We start from the raw sequence: 12,653 nt of genomic DNA on the forward strand, positions 1-12,653 counted from the left end.
TGTGTGCCGTGAAGCTCGCAAAGAAGCCTCGAGCCGTCGATGCGCAGGTGCACGTAGTCGGTGCTAGAGGCAATCTGCGTCTCAGTGAGGTCCGCGTACAGGAGGCTGGCTGGCACGTTGAGCTGCAAGAGGTGCGGCACCATGTGATCCACATACCACGCGTTGCTGAGGTCCACGGCAGCGATGCTACCGGCCACGAGCTCGTCGGCGAGGCTGAATATGGGGACAGCCTTCACGTTCTCCTCTATGAATTTCGAAATGTTTCGTGCGTGAAGAGGCCACTCTGTCGCCACGCGCAGCGGAATCTGGAAGCGGTAGGTATCCTTGTCGACGTAGTAAGTGGCGTTAACCGTTTGATTGATCGATACGTAGCCGGTGAGACTCTCGGTCGGCCCGTCGCCTGTGGTCCCGTGCATGCAGGCGATCGCCTTTCGGAGCGCGCGAGAGATGATCGATAATGTGACGAGGGGCGTGCGCTTGTCGTATGCCACGAGAGCTGAGCAGAGTGTGGTGAGCGCATCCTCGGGCGGCATCGAGAATAGGTGACGCATCTGCAGTGAGATTAGATTGACGGCGATGCTACACGCGGCATCGATCTGCTGATCCAGCTTCTTGCTGATGACATCCCTATTGAGTTCGTGCAGCACGCCCAACGGCTCGAGGGCCACGGAGGAGACGAGCGACTGTGTGGTGATGGCTGTGCAGAGGCCTACACTGGCGAGAAGGGCGAAGTAAAGACTGGCCCAGAGAATATCGATACGGCACAAAACGCTTCTCCACGCAGCGCGCTTTGAAGCGCGGGGCGGGGCCTGCTCGTGCGCGCACAGCGGAGGACACGTTTCGGTTCGCGAGCCATCACTGCAAGAGGTCCGCCTTGTGACTGAGAGCGTGGCGCTGAAACGGGACTCCATGGCGCACTGATCGAGCAGCTGGAGGGCTTTTGGGGATGAGGGAGGAAGAAGCGCACGGCCCCAAGCCGCCGATGCAGATGCCCACGCGTGAGTGCGGTTCGTATTACGTGGCCGATGCGTGCTGTAGCTTCAATGGAGAGGTCTGATGCTGCCAAGCAAAACGAGGGCGAAAACGGTGAGGTGACGATAGGGGAGAGCGGATGATGGAGCTGTGGTGGGGGTTGGGGTGGGGCCGAAGCGGTGAATGCTCGGCTGGCGGGAAGGGCTGCAGCAGATGAAGCGCAATGCACTGAGAGGTAGTCCACGGGGGAAAATGAGGAAAAGAAAGAAAGGGGTTGCTGTGCTACACGATGGTGCATAGAGGCGCTTACCACGCACCGCATTTCCTGAGCGCCGCGTGCGCACCCTCTATGTGCTAACCGGGAGCCCAATCCACCCGAGGCGGGCTTGCCGCATAGACTCCATCTTCCTCCCGCGCACGGGCGCCGATGGAGCTGCGCGAGGCGCAGCAAGTCAGGACCGAGGCGCTGCCGGTATGACAAGGCCATTGCGAAGAGGGAGAGCAAGCAAGCGCAGGAGAGGATCGGCACGGACAGCATGGAGAGTGGTGCCGCCAATATCAGAAGAGGCATGAAGCGGAGGCGGAGGCGGAGAGGGAGAGAGGAAACACTGAGGAAAAAGAGAGCGAGCGCAGCCAAAGGTGGCGAGCCCACATTTACTGTCTCTTCCACACGCACGGGAGGGGAGAAGACGCGCCGAAGAGGGACGAGGCGATGGGCAGCGGGGGCGTATCGTACAGAGCGCTTTATCAGTGCAGAGAAGAGAGGAGATGCAGGCAGAAGAAATACGGTGCGACAGACTGAGGTGCGGTACCTATGCCCAGTTGGCTGGTGCCGGAGGGCTGGCCGAGACGCACAGCTTCAGGCATGGAAGGCGACGAGCGTGAGAGGGAGGGAATGGTGTGCTTGAGCGGAGGTTGTGCGCACGTTCAAATGGGAGCAAGGGGGGATGAGGACCACACAACGAGGCGTTAGCGCGATAGATTCACAATGCGCCGCAGCGGAAGCGCGGCGTAATGAGGCGGAGGAGACATGGAAGAGGAGGGGTGAGGGGGCGAGAGGGGGGTGGGGTGAGCGCTGTAGAACATGACGCGTGCGAGGCGTGCCGGAATCCGTTAGAGGAGCTGCAGAAGGGAAGGGGATGCGTGTCTGTCGGCGTGCGGCGGGGGAATGCAGCGTGAGCGGGCCGCTCAAAGGAGATGGCACCACTCGTCTCCGCAGAGGCGTGAACGTGGGTGTTTTTGGCAGACCACCTCATCGCCTTTCCGATGCTCTCAGCAGCGCTGAAGCGGAGCCCACCCGCCCCCCCTACACACATACACATACAACACAACACAAGCAGAAAGGGATGAGAGAGCGGCCCAGTCGCTCAGCTCATTCCGAGCGGACAGTGAGATGAGAGACACTCGGCGAAGGCGCGCCACAGTCCCTCACCATCCAATTTTCTGCGTGTCTGTTCTCTCCGTCTCTCTTCTCTTTTCCATTCGATTCATTTTGTGGTTCAGCGGCCTTTACAAAGCAAACGGCTCTGCTTAAAGAAAAACGAGGTTGCCGTGGCAGTGGAAGCACACGCAAGGACGTGCGGGTACACCCCACAAAGGTTCCACAAGTACGTTGTGGACAGTATCCCGTGTGCGTGTGTGTGTGAGAGAGGGAGGGAGGAGGAGGAGGGGGGCGAGAGAGGGGGGAGAGTGGCCCACTCTGCTCTTCCCACCTCTGTGAAACATAATAATATATATATATATTCACACAATGGCAGCAGTACGCACAGCTCTTCCTCTCTTCTCCTTTCTCTTCCAGCAGCAAAGAAACGATACACACGCGTCACCATCAGGCGCAAAGAGGGGGCGAATAGGAAATGCGAAGACAGACTTAATGCATCTATCGATGAGGCGGGAGTGAGGCGAGTGAGGGGGAGAGGAGAGGAGAAGCCGAAGACACACAGCGGCGAAACAGATGAGCAACAAGAACAGCAGCGGCAGCAGCAAAGGCCATTTTGGCGACACACACACACACATGAATAAAAGAAAGACACCGTCATGTGGTCCGCATGTGCGACGTGAAGTAGGCTCGCTAAAGGGGTGAAGCGAGTTGGGCAAATGGGAGGGTGGCTGTGGGGGAGAAGGGGGGAGGATCGGTGTAAGTGTGTGCGTGTGTGTGTGTGTGTAGGGGGTGGGGGAGGTTTGTACAAAGAAGGCAGCTCAGCCTGCGGTTAAGCGACACAGCAGCAAGCTCGTCCGAGGCTTGTCCTGCTTTGTGTTACCAAAGAGCGACAGCAACAGAGGGCTGCAGTTGCGTACCCGAAGTGCACGCACGTGCATCTTTGTTTCAGGTATAGGTGCGAGTATACATCAAAGCAGGGTGCAGAGGCAGCCAGCGCCATGCACTCGTCACGAGCCCCCTCTCCCCCTTGATATCCCATCAGGAGGAAGAGGGTGAGGAGAGGAGGGGAGGGGGGAAGGGGAAGAATAGCGAAAAAGAGGACGGGGGGGAGGGCATATCGCGAGAAGCCGCCGGAAGGCGTCTGCGCACCACCGCGCTCACCCGAGGAAAGGAGAAGCAGCTCAGCAGTCAGCCAGACGGCTACACCGGCATGCGTGTCTATCTCTGTGTGTGCGTGTGTGCGCATAAGTCCATGCCCATCACGAATGAGCCGAATGGGGAAAAAACAAAAGAGGAATATCTGCGCACATGCACCCACGATGTACCGGCCTCTGCCCGCCCTGCGGTTGAATCCTCGCCACCCCAAAGCGAGCTCGCCTTGCTGCTGAATAGAGGCCACGCATCCCCAGCAAAGCTCTTCAGGAACCTTTCCGGGTAGCCGCTGCGCAGTCGACGTCCGAGGGACTTTGGATGACTGCATTCCTTCATCCACGCAGGGAAGCCCTCACAGCCATGTCAGAGGACGGAGGCAACAGAGTCTGAGGTGCGGGTGGCAGTGTGTGTGTGTTGGGAGGGGTGATCTGGGTGCGTGCCCCATGACGGCAAGGCGGGCGCCAGCCGACCTCCGGTCAGGGCCCCGCGGGGACCCTGGGCTCTGCCCGTATACCATTTCCTTTGCTCTGCGCCGTTTCAAGCAGCGGCGCCACATCGTATAGTGTGGGGGCTCTTCACATTGAAGGCTGGTGGGCTCGATGGCATGGCCGCGGGTGCGTTCGGGAGGCCGTTCAGCACATTCAGCACCCATGCGCTGCGGGAAGGATGGGGGGGTTGGTCGGTGTAGAGCTCTGCGAACACACGTACACGCACATATGTGTATGTATAGATGTGTATGTATAGATGTTAGCCCATCACTGGTGTCCTGCCAGCCTCTGAGTGCTGTGCTTCCGTGTGGTGCACCACGACAGCCCTAGATGGCGGCGCTCGACGTGTCGCATTCTGCGGCCTGCCGCTTCAGAGAGGTGCTGTTGTCCGCGGAAACGGATTCGCTACGATCCTCCTCCCCCTCTCCGCCCACGCTGCTGAGGAGAGGCGGTGCGTGTATGTGCGTGTGTGTGTGTGTATAGAGTGGGAGGGGGTGTCTCGATGGCTTGCCCAGATGTGCCTTCGGCAGGTGGGAGGAGAGTGGAGGGGGGTGCGTGGGAATCGGGCGCCCAAACACAGAAAACGGTAACATAATGCGCCCGCTGCGAGTCCTTTTCTTTTCCCTCGTTTCACCTTTTCGTCGCATTCATTTTTTTTCGCAGCAAAGAGAGAAAAAGTCCGCCTCGGCGTGGGCAGCTGCCGTGACGGGCACAGCGCGATGGCGCGATGGGCCGCAGCTGCCGTGAGCTATGGGAAGCAGAGGATAAACCAACCACCGCACGAAAAAAAATACATACGACGCACACGCAGCGCTCTTCGGCTTCCTTTTCGTATTTCCCCTCTGGAGGAGAGAGAGGGCGTGCGTGTGGATAGCGCTTCTGCCGGTACAGATGGGGTGAACTTAAAATAATAATAATAGTGAACAGGTGCCTTAGCAGCCACTATCGAAGGCGCGGTGAGCTGCTCGTAGGCATGCACATGCGAGGATACACATCTACACGCGCCCCATGAACGGAAACGTGTGCGCATGTGCCGCTTTGCATTGGGCTGCCACACCATGAGAGCGCCTCGACATGGAGAAAAGAGAGAGGTGTGTACGTGTGTGTGTGTGGGGGGGGGCGCTGCATCAGCGGGGAGACAGCGGATGCGAAGAGGAGATGGGGTGTGAGGCGTATGGTGAGGGGCTGCTTGAAAAACCTGAGGGGGGCGGCAATCCGTGGGAAAGAGGGGAAGGGGGAAAGAAGAAGTGCACACACGCCTTTATTTTTGGTTGAATTTGGCGAGAGGGGAGGAGGAGGAGGGAGGGTAGCGAGAGGGCAATGACAAGCGAAGAGGCGTTTGATGTGGGCGTGAGAGGGACAGACCGACATGACAGCAGAGACTGAGGCGTGGCGAAAGGGGCACAGTTGCCATGACACACGCCAAATACCGTGGCGCCGCGTGCGCAAAGTGCCGCGGGACGAGCGGTGGCGTGTGCGAACGAGGCGGGGGAGGAGGAGGAAGAACGGGGGTGGGTGGGTGGTGGTGGTGGAACCTGCGGTACTCGGAAAGGCGTTCCCGGAGGTGGAGGAAAAATGGGAAGGGGGGAGGGGGGCCACAGAGGGGCTGCGGATGGCGCACTTTGGGTCTACGGAATGGGGGGAATGAGGTGAGGCGAGTGAGGGTAAAAAGGAGGAGGTGTGGGGGTGGTGACTGCGCGCTTACCAGCAAGAGAGGGAGGGGGGAAAAGAGCACGCAAAGAGAGCTTGGGGAGAGGCGAGCAGAAACCAGTCCTGTGGTGTGATGCACAGCGTGCAGAGGGTGGGATAAATAGAATACAGTAGGATCGGGGGACCGTCTCGTGCGCGCGGCGGCACCACCACGTCCATGCCACATCGACGTCCTTCCACGACTGCATCATAGTTTGAGAGGTTGTGGAGGGAGGCGAGGGCGAAGGTGTGTGTGTGTGTGGGGAGTGGAAGTGATCAATAGCGAAGGCGGCAACAGCAGCGCCAATTTAAACAGAGTAGGGTGATCTGGTGGGGACATCGATTCAAGAGCTAAGGGAGATTGACCGGGTATATACACATACAGACGCATAAATCTGAATTCATATTAGAGATGAGAGGGGTGCGAGGCGACACGCCCTCCCGCCCCCAACGGCCAATATGAGCGGAGCCGCAGGCGCACCTGAACACGTACAAGGGGAAAACACCCGTGGCGCTCGAGAACACAGGGGAACGCGCAAGAGGTGTGCACTGCGTTCACCATCCTCTGTGCCTGCACGCCAGCCAGCGGGAGAGAGTCGTTTCACGGAGAAGTAGCGCAGGAGCGTCACACATGTTAGCTGATACGGGGCCAAGGCAGCGAAAAAAAAACACAGGCAACAACAGCGACAGTCACCACTCAAAAGGGGGCGGGGAGCAGAGAAAAGATGAGAGCCACGAAGACAGACGATTCCTGGATGAAGTTCAAGAGCGTTGGGGGAGGGAGGAGAAGGGAAGGGGGAGGGGACAGAGATAGAAAGAGGGGAGTGAGGGGGTGTTCAGCCTTTCCATGGCACTTCAGTGATATTGGTGGAGATGAAAAAATCTGCCCGAGAGCAAGGAAACGACGAGAAAACGGCGCAAGATGAAAGAGCGTGCGAAACACACACACACACATGAAAAAAAACGCTACTTCAATGAGTGGCGGTAAGGCAGCGCTGCCGAGATGAAAAAGCAGAGGACAGAGAGAGGGGGAGGGAGAGAAGAAGAGAGGTGGGAGAGGACAGAGGGAGCGGCGAAGGAAGCGACGAGTCCAAAAACGAAGCGTAATGCAGCTGATGTTTCTCTACCAACCCGTGTCTCCCTCTCTGCCTTCCTATTTCTGTGCGCATCAGAAGAGCACCGGCTACTCAGAGTGCTCCCTTCCGTCCCCATCCCCGCATCTCCGTTCCCGACTTTGGGCAGTCGCAGCGGAGGTGCGGGACGCAAACGACAAAAACACCTCAGAAATGTAAGCGATCTGCGCATCGAACGGCAGCAGAGACGCATAGGTGAGCACACACACACATATATACAGAGATACAGTGAGTCGGGTGTGCCGCTGCTTAGGCAGATCCACGCAGGGGTACGACAAGGCGCTGAGTGGTCTGTGTGTGTGTGTGGGTGGGTGAGGGGGGCAAGAAGCAGGCGATGGGCAACTTGGACGGAGGCCTTTCCCTTCCCACACTCAAGCAGCAGAGGAAACGCTTCGACGGAGAGCCATGCGAGCACCTTTACCCCACTACCGGCGACTGCCAGTGCCTCAAAGCCGCCCCAGGAAAAGGTCCCTCCCCTTCCTCCCCTCTCCCGCCGCCACCGACGAGGCGATGTCGGAGCGGAATGGCCTCTGCAGGCCGCGCACAGCGGGACGGAGGAGAGAGGAGGAGTTCGACGCCTTTTCCGTCCCGCCCCCTAAAAGAGAAAAAAAAAACGCCGAGACCGTCGGATTGTCAGAGCTCGTCCTCTTCGCAGGACAGCCCGCCTTCACTAAGGAGGATCTTGACGATGTTGCGTATCTCCACGGCAGTGGGCCGCTTGGCCGGGTCGTGGGAGACGCAGCAGCGCAGTGTGCTCCGGGCGAGTTCGCTGTACTTTTCGGCAAACGCTGGCGTCTCGAACGCCTCTGCGTTCGCTACCACGCGCCCCTGAGTGATCGCATCACAGAACGCCTGCCCCGCCTCGCCTATGAGCGCCAGCAGCTCCGACGCGGTGCCGAGCGGCTGCCCGTCGTCGCCAGTGGCCCACTTCCAGCAGGGCTGACCCGTGAGTCCTTCTAGTGCAACGAGGCCGTAGCAGAACACATCACACGGAGGTGTGGGCATCGCGCCGGCGGCCATGGCAGGGCTCATGTAGTGGGTCCGAGGAAGCACGAAAGGCAATCGCTCATGTGTGTACAGCCCGACTAAGCGGCAGCTCCCGTCTGAGTCGACCATAACCGTGTCGAGGTTGAGATTTCCATGTGCGATGTTATGCTCGTGAAGAAAAGAGAGCGCGGACAGCATTTGCAACCCGAACCGGATGGACGTGATCGCCTGCAGCCGCCCGTACCGATTCAGCAACTGCCGCAGCGTGCCGCCGGGGCTGAATTCCCATATGAGCACCACGCCGCCCTCGAGAGAGTGCGAGTAGCCGATGAGGGAGATGATGTTGGGATGGCGGAGGTGCTGGTGCGTAACAAGGGTGGCCTTCATGAAGGCCTCCTGCGCTGGGGAAGGGCCGCAGACGGGCGTGGCGCTGCGCAGTGCGTCCGACATAGGCCCCGCTGGTGCGTCGCGAATGGCCTTGGCTACCACCGGGTGCACCTCACGATACGTGGAAAAGCTGACAGACGCGATGAAGCCTGCGGATCCGAGGGCCATCTGCATGCCTTGCCAAACTGGGCTCACTTCACCGTCTCCCTTGCTGCGTGAGAGATGCCAGTAAAGCCCAATATTATCACGTAACCAGCTGGGCGTTGAGGGCAGCACGCACCGAAGAGTCACCTGCCTCTCTTGCAGATGCACCACGCAGCGGCCGCGGACCTCTGGGTACATTGACAGATCTTTGGAGCACCGTGCGCTCTCCGTGCTGCACCGCTTCTCTCGCCCCTCCGCCACGCCTCTCTCCGCCTCGCCTCTCGCCACATGGGCGCTCTCGCGATGACCGCCTTCGAGCGCGCTCTCCGAAACTCTCCCCCTCGGCAGCTGGTCGACACCGAGGAAGCGGCAGCTGGCCCTGCAGAGCGGCTCCGTGATCCGCAGCCGCACGCGGCGCTCGCACTCGCGCACCAGCCGCGCCACCTGCACCGACACTGCGCCACCCGTCACCGCGCTGGCGGCAGCCTCGCGACGCATGCCCAGCGGCAGCAGACCGGGCTCCAGGTCCGCGATCTCGGCGACGCCGCGGTAGGCGGTGAGCGCCCCGGCGTAGTCGCCGCGGAGCATGTGCGCAAAGCCCTCGAAGCAGCAGCGCGCGTACAGCTGCCACGCCGCGTCGCCCACCGCAGGCCCCGGCAGCACCTCGTAGAGCATCACCACGCTGTCGTCCAGCCCCGCGCGGCCAGTGCGCAGCACATCCACGGGGATCTGCCGCACACCGGCGTCCGCCTTGGCACCGCCGTGACCCATGCGGCGCACCTCCGCGCGCAGCAGCGTCGCTGTCTCCTCCGTCATGGCCACACGCACACCGATGCGCTGCGGCAGGCGGCCCAGCTCGCGCTGCATGTCGCGGCCAAGCGCCACCTGCAGCGTCTGCTCGCTGCCGGCGGGGCAGTACTGCCCGCACGTGAACATGCTCGTGTCCAGCAGCACGCGCGCGTCAGGCATGACCCAGGCGCCGTCCCTTCCTGCGCTTTCCCCGCCGTCGCGCTGTGCGTCTAGCCAGCTCGCCAGGTCCAGCGCGAAGGCAACGGCGTTGCGTGCGTCCTGCGTGGCGTAGCGCTTCATCTCCTCCTGCGTCGTGAGGCTCTGCGGCCGCGATGCCGACTGTGCAGCCGGGACGCCGTGCCTCGTGGTGGGCGCGACATGGGGCGCCGCTGTGGGGGCTGCTTCGCCGTTACGTGACGTGCGCGCGCGCACGGCGCTATGGAAGTGCAGCACGCACGAGTCGGGGCAGAGGCGGTACATCGTGCCGTGGTGCGTGCGGCAGAGGTCCTGCACGGCGGTGATGAATGCTGTCAGTGCTGCGCGTGTGGGGAAGGGGCCGCTGTTGGCGGTGTTGGCTGCATGTGCTGTCTGCTCGACAACGGTGACGAGGCGCTGGCCCCGCCGAGGCTTTTGACCTCGCTGCCCTGCGGGTGGAGTCGGAATTGACGGGATCATCGGCGCGACGACTTGATGGTTAGCAAGAGTGGCTGCTGGGCGAATAGTTACACAGACGGCGGTGGAGAGGTGCGTGGCGAGGTATCGACCTCCGAATTTCGCGACCCTGCGGCTGCTCGGGATGCCTGTGGAAGATGCAGTACATGATACGCTGCTGTTATGGCGCCGTGCGCCATCCCCTACCCGTAGCTCATCTGGCACAAAGGCGTCGATCTCCCGCAGTTGCTTCATGGCAGCGTTGTGCGCCTGGATGAGCGCGTGCACCTCAGTCAACTGCAAGAGTGTTTTCGTGGTCGTGGTATAGAAGAGCGCACGCCGACCAGCACGTAGACTGGCAAGCATGAGCGTCGTCATGCGGCGCAGCGGCCGTGAGATCAGGCACCGCGCACTGTCGAAGGAGATGATGGTTAGCAACAGAATCACTGCCACTACAATACCGTCGAAGATGCGCATGAGGTGCATGTACGGTATCGTGATGGCGGCGTGGCTGCTGGCGAGGACCATCGGCACAACAAGGCCTTGTGCGGTGGTGTATGCATACGCTGTGACAACAGCGGCAGCGCCAGCGTACTCGAAGTCGATGCTGCGCTGGTAGCCCTGGCGCTGCAGTGACGCAAGGTCGACGTGCTGCAGCGCGGCGCGCATGAGCGGGTCACTGATGCGGCTTGCTCGGAGGTATGTGACCGACGTGGTGGGGTAAATGGAATAGATGCTGTCGTTACTGACGGAGGGTTGGCCCCAGCTGTTGGACAGCACGAGTGGGTCGTCATCGACGAGGCTCTGGTTGATAAAGGCGACCATGGAGAACCCCTGCGCTACCAGGAAGCAATAGCCGACGAGCATGCGCGACCCGTCCAGCTGCACCTGCGTGAAGTCAGCGTAGTGCCTGCTGCTGATATCTGTGCGCCCCCGAGCCAAGTAGCCGAGTGGGAGCACGTAGGAGAGGAGGTGCGGCATGACTGCGGGAAATATCCAGTGGTAAAGCGGGTCGACGTGTTGGACAGTGTGATTGAGATAGTCGCGGAGCTGCGCAAAGATGGGCTGGCCACTGTAAGTCGCCATCGTAGTGTCAAGGATGTTGCGCGCAAACACTGGCCACTCCGTCAGCATCTGCAGCGGCTGCGCGAAGTCGTACGTGTGATTGTCGATGAGGTAGCTGCCGTTGACGATGTGGTCGCGCGAGTAGTAGCCTGAAAGGGTTCGGATGGAGCCCATGTTGGGCAGCCCATGAATGCAGCTAGCAATGCTCTCGCTTTCCAGCGACACAAACGAGAGTGCTCGGAAGCGCATCATCTTGTCGTAGTGGTCCAGCGAGGAGCAGAGATGCTGCATGATGTGGCGATCACTGTGGGCGCCCCTCTCTGGTATGTTGAGTGCCATGAATCCGTTGGCGATGTCGTGGACGCTCGCGGAGCTCATCGAGATCCGCTTCGTGATATATTGCACGCGCGCCTGGTGTACAGCGCGCCACGCGTGGACCAGCATGCGCGTGACGTAGACCTGTGTGACGGAGACGATGGGTACAGCGACACAGATGAGTACAACAAGATAGACGATAGACCACGAGACGTCGACGCGCAGCACGAGGTCCTTTATCCCTGAAAGATGGCCGCGCGTCCTCTTCTTGCCAAGGTGATGGGGTGGAGGCATGCCGCAACGAGGGTTGGTCGGCGTAGTCGCACCGCTGGATCGACTAGGGCATAGCGGGCGCGCGGGTGTCGATGGCGGCCGATTCCCTGGAGTGCTCGCCTGCATGGCGGAGCTGTGCGCTGGATAGAATATGGGCACCGGGCGACTGTTTCTTATCGCGCGCCGCGAGTAAGATTATCTTGGATATGGGCGAATGAGTTGGGTAACTGTGACGCTCCGCTGGGGAGGGACGAGCGAGCGAGCAGTAATGCGCGCTTAGATGCGTCGACCTGACGGTGACGACTCCCACTGGGAAGAGAGAGCGAAGGACGTAGGTAGCGGGCGGTGAGGAGTGACCGTAGTACGATCTTCGCTGAGGGAATGGCGATAGAGGAGGAAGGCTTGGTGGTGGTGGCGAGGGGGGCGGAAGGTGGGAATGGGGGTCGCGGCAGTGCCGCCACCTTCCACGGCCCTGCCACAGGCGCTCCAGCTTACACACGCGAATGTGAGTGCAGACATCTCCGAAGAAGCAGCAGCGGATCGAAATTCCTTTGTCAAGGCGCGCCCGCACGCCACAAAGGCCCTCGTACGACCGACCGAGCGACGGCGGAGGGCCCCAGGGGAGGCGAGGGCGCTACAGAAGCCAACAGTGACCCCCATCCCCTTCCCCTCTGCGAGAACAGCTGCAAGAAGGGAAAGGCACCCGGCAGCACAGACGCACATTTCTTCTTTTTGTTTGGTCGTTGATAGAGCTCTCACCCCCCCACTTTACCATTCCGAGTTGCTCGTTCCAGCGTCGGTGCACACGTGCCGCGCGTGTGCTGACTGGAGGGGAAGATCAGCGGTCACCGCGCATGAGGGATAAGGGCGAGCTGAAGAAGGGGACTTACCTCAGAAAAAGGGGAAGAGGGGGGAAGTGGAAGGGCAGAAGCAGAAGAGAGGGAGCGCCATGAACACTGAAGGATAGACGAGGACGTGGGCGGGGCGAATGCGAGTCATGGAGATGCTGGAAGGGGGCATGAAGAGACGGAGAGTCGGAAAGGCGCGTCTGCGCGGAAAAAGAATGCTAAGGGCGCGAACGGCGAACACACACACACACACATACACGCAAATCAGGTCTGACACCGCCACTGGCCACCACCAGCGACGGGGTTGCTTAGAAGGCAAAGAGACCCATCAGTGCGCCAACGCAGCGTCAACAACGGGTGCACGGATAGGAATGGAGAC

The sequence above is a fragment of the Leishmania martiniquensis genome, chromosome 31, assembly GCF_017916325.1.
Source record: "Leishmania martiniquensis isolate LSCM1 chromosome 31, whole genome shotgun sequence".
NCBI lineage: Eukaryota > Euglenozoa > Kinetoplastea > Trypanosomatida > Trypanosomatidae > Leishmania > Leishmania martiniquensis.